General features: G+C 44.0%; 1 pseudogene; it reads left to right on the top strand.

Annotated features, from left to right (window-relative positions):
- The first annotated feature begins 2,965 nt into the window (after positions 1-2,965).
- LOC102869584 lies at positions 2,966-3,865 on the top strand (annotated as a pseudogene).
- Positions 3,866-4,114: the final 249 nt, after the last annotated feature.

Raw genomic sequence — 4,114 nt, forward strand, 5'->3', positions numbered from 1 at the left:
GTTGAAACAAGCTTGGAAGCAGGAGTGGCATCCACTTCCATAAATAGCTTGCCTCCAGAAACCCTATGAATCTAGAGAAAGGATGAAAGTCATGCATGCAAGTGTCGAGGACTTTCATTCATAGGGTCACTATGAGTCACCTATGTCTCGATGGCACTGAACAACAACCACCACCACTCATTCAAATGTGTACTTTGTCTCATGTACTTTGGGCATGTTAACAGAGTTGGCCAGTCCCTGAAGAAGAACATAGTACAGGGGTTGGACCATTATGCTCTTCAGCCTGGTGGTATAAATAAAGTTTTATTCACACATAGTCAAACCCATTTATTCATATGTATTCTGTAGCTGTTTTCCTGCTACAATGCAGAGGTGAGAAGTTGCAATAGAGATCCTATGACACAAAAAGCATAAAATAATTACCATTTGTCCTTTTGCAGACAAAGCTTGCGGATACTTGATATCTAGTCTTCCTGTGTTGTCTTTGCCTTGTTTTGGAATTAGAATGGCATCAGAAGAGGAGCTAGCTGGCAAGTGTTTAATTCTCTATTTTCTGATAAAAGTTGTATAAAATTGGTATATTTTTTTCCCCCGTAAATATTTGCTAGAATTTATCAGTGTGGTTTTCTGGACTGATGATTGTGTATTTTATCTTTTTATATTTTCAATCTTCTTCATTTTTGTTCTGAATTCAAAGGCAGATCTCTAGTCTCAAAACTCAAATGCCAAATTCATTGCTATTGACTTAATTCCAATTAATTTTAATTCTCCACTGGGTTTCTGAGGCTATAAATCTTTGCAAAAGGAGACTGTGTGTCCCCTGAGGAGTGCCCATTGGATTCGAGCCATCAACCTTTCCGTTAACATCCAGACATGTAACACTCTAGGAGCCACTAGAGCTCCTTTCTAGTCCCAAAGGAGATCCTTAATCAAGGTGTAATGTCTTATACAGGCTCCCTCATCAAATAAATACCTAATCTAGGAAAGAAAATAGAAATCCAGTGACCAGAATTGGGGTAATAGGTGAAAACATAAACTTGGAACATAGAACCAGGTACTTGATGTTAAATCATAGCAAGTTACTGTCTCTAACCAGCTGGAGGTTATAATTGAGAAGAGGAGATGGATATTCTACTAAGTACAAATTTGACTGTTACACGGTATAAAAGGCTACATCAGTTGTCACTGAGTTTATTCTGATTCATGGTGACCATACAAACATGTCAGAATTGAACTGATCTCCATGGGGTTTTGCAGTAGCTGAATTTTCAGAAGTAGATTACTAGGCTTTTCTTCCAGGGTACCTCTGAATGGACTTGAATCTCCAAACTTTACCTCCAACAGGTAACACGCAAACAGCTTGCACCACCTAGACACTCCTGTAATAGTCTACAGGACTTCTTAAAGCTTCTCTTGGATCAGAGATGGGGTTGTGTCCTTAATAAAGTAGTGTCACGTGGCTCCAACTCTAGGCAGAAGAAGGCTAATGGGACAGGGAATTGCCTCGGCTACACCATATCTGCTAAAAGAAAGCAGAAGACCTTTTTTAATAGAACAGTCAGACCCAACTCAACAAAGAGATAATACCTAGAGAGCTTTGACAAGAGGGGAACACGAAAATTTTGAAATGCAAGGTGCCTGTAGATAGGCCTTCTTTGTTTTTTCTAGGTCCTTTGTCCTTCAGGCACTCAAAATGTGAATTACCCATGGGGATTTTCCCCCCAAAATACATTCACTACTACAGTTGAGTTTCTAGAGCTGCCATAACAAAGCAGCACAAACCAAGTACCTTGTAAGAACAGATATTTATTATCTCACCATGCTGGGGGCCAAGAGTCTGAATTCCAGTGTGAACAGGACCATGCTCTCTCTAGTGGCTCGGTGGGTCGATCCTGCCTTATTTCTTATAGCCCCACCTTGTAGCTGTACCCGAACTCTTTCCCTCTGTCTCTCTGTTCTTCTTCTTCTGTTTTACAAAGGCATAACTTATTGGGGGAGGACCCACCCCATTCCATGATGATCTCATGTCAATTTAACTAATAGCGTCTAGAAGGAACAAATCAGGTTACCTTCACATATACTGAGGGACAAAGTTTCAACATTTTCTTTGGGAGACACAATTCATAACATCTCCTTCCCTGCTAAAAATTGGATAGGCATTAGGTAGGGGTGATTGCAAAGAAGTGGCTACTTGAGCCGATTTTTGAGGACCCAGTGCAGATGAGTAGAGAATAGAAAAGGGAACAAAAGACATGACAGAGGGTAAAGCATTTGCAGAGGGTAGCAGGAGAACACATAACATTCAGAGACTGCAAATGGGCTGGTGTGGGATTGTGAAGCTCAGGCACCAAAGAGATTGCAGAGGAAGGGCATGTAAGTAGTTGTACCACACTAAAAGCTTTGGATTCACAGTTCCCTTCTCGTTTTAAAAAGCTGAGTGAAGAATTATTTGGTGGAATTAAGATGAGAGCAAAAAGGTAAATCAGAGGGATTCTACAACAGCTGGAATGAGAAATGATGAAGGATTGGAAAAAAATCATAGGTGGATGGAGTCCAGAGGCTGGACTTGAGATTCATTTAGAAGGCAGAAATATAAAAATTGTGTGATTGGGTGGATGAAGAATAAAGAAATCAAGTATGATAATCAAGGCATCTGAAAATTCCAGTACCAGAACCATTATTATTAACTAAAATCTGATTCATACTGGGTACATCCAAAATTGTTGCAGCCCTGTACACGCAGAATGAATTACTGCTTGGTCCTTCTCCAGCCTCACAATCTCTGCTGAATTTAAGTCTATTGTTGGAGCAACTGTGTCTATCCATCTCATTGAAGGTCTTCCTCCTTTACAGTGACCCCTTTTCCAAGGATTAGACCCCTCAGATGCACAACTACCCTGTAAGACAGAGTAGAGTTATCCCTGAGGGTTGAGGAGAGGGCTGGGGAGAGGGAGTTCAGGCCACCATGTGGGACAGGACCCACGAGCTGAGGCAGGGAGATGACAGCTCGGACGACGAGGACAAGGAGCGGGTGGCACTCATGGTGCACCCGGGCACGGCCCGGCTGGGAAGCCCAGACGAAGAGTTTTTCCAGAAGGTCAGGACAATTCAGCAGTCCATTGTGAAGTTAGAGTCTAAAGTCCAGGAGTTGGAGAAGCAGCAGGTCACCATCCTAGCCACGCCCCTTCCCGAGGAAAGTATGAAGAAGGACCTGCAGAACCTACGCGAAGAGATCAAACAACTGGGGAGGGAAATCTGCACACAGCTGAAAGCCATAGAGCCCCAGAAGGAGGAAGCTGATGAAAATTATAACTCAGTCAACACGAGGATGAGAAAAACCCAGCACGGGATCCTATCTCGGCAATTCGTGGAGCTCATTAACAAATGCAACTCAACACAGTCCGCGTACCGGGAGAAGAATGTGGAGCGGATTCGGAGGCAGCTGAAGATCACCAATGCTGGCATGGTGTCTGACGAGGAACTGGAGCAGATACTAGACAGCGGGCAGAGCGAGGTGTTCGTGTCCAATATACTGAAGGAGACCCAAGTGACCTGGAAGGCCTTAAATGAGATTTCTGCCCGACACAGCAAGATCCAGCAATTAGAACGCAGCATCCGTGAACTTCATGACATCTTCACTTTTCTGGCTACTGAGGTGGAGTCGCAGGGGGAGATGATCAATAGGATTGAGAAGAACATCCTGAGCTCGGCGGACTATGTGGAGCATGGGCAGGAGCACCTCAAAGTAGCGCTGGACAAGCAGAAGAAGGCCCGGAAGAAAAAAAAAATCTTTATCATTATCTGCATATCTCCAACTGTCCTCATCCTGTCGCTCATCATTGGCCTCACCATCGCGATCGGATAGGAGAGCATCACACATTCGGCACTGTGAACCTATAGCTTGGCTTTGTCTCCCAGCAGCCAAGAATGAAGACAGAGTCTTCAGCTGGAACTCTTCCTGCACTGGTCGCTGGGCAGTGGAGTCACGTGATTCTTCTGGAGTTGGCAGCCGCCCATTCATGGGGCCGCCCCCTCCTTGGACCACAAGGCCTGGGGAGGGTGTGCAGCATCCTCTTTGGTTAGGACACAGGATTTTGTAAGAACTTAAAAAGAA

This window comes from Elephantulus edwardii, unplaced genomic scaffold, assembly GCF_000299155.1.
Source record: "Elephantulus edwardii isolate Elephantulus edwardi_28Jun2011 unplaced genomic scaffold, EleEdw1.0 scaffold00070, whole genome shotgun sequence".
In the NCBI taxonomy this organism is placed as follows: Eukaryota; Metazoa; Chordata; class Mammalia; order Macroscelidea; family Macroscelididae; genus Elephantulus; species Elephantulus edwardii.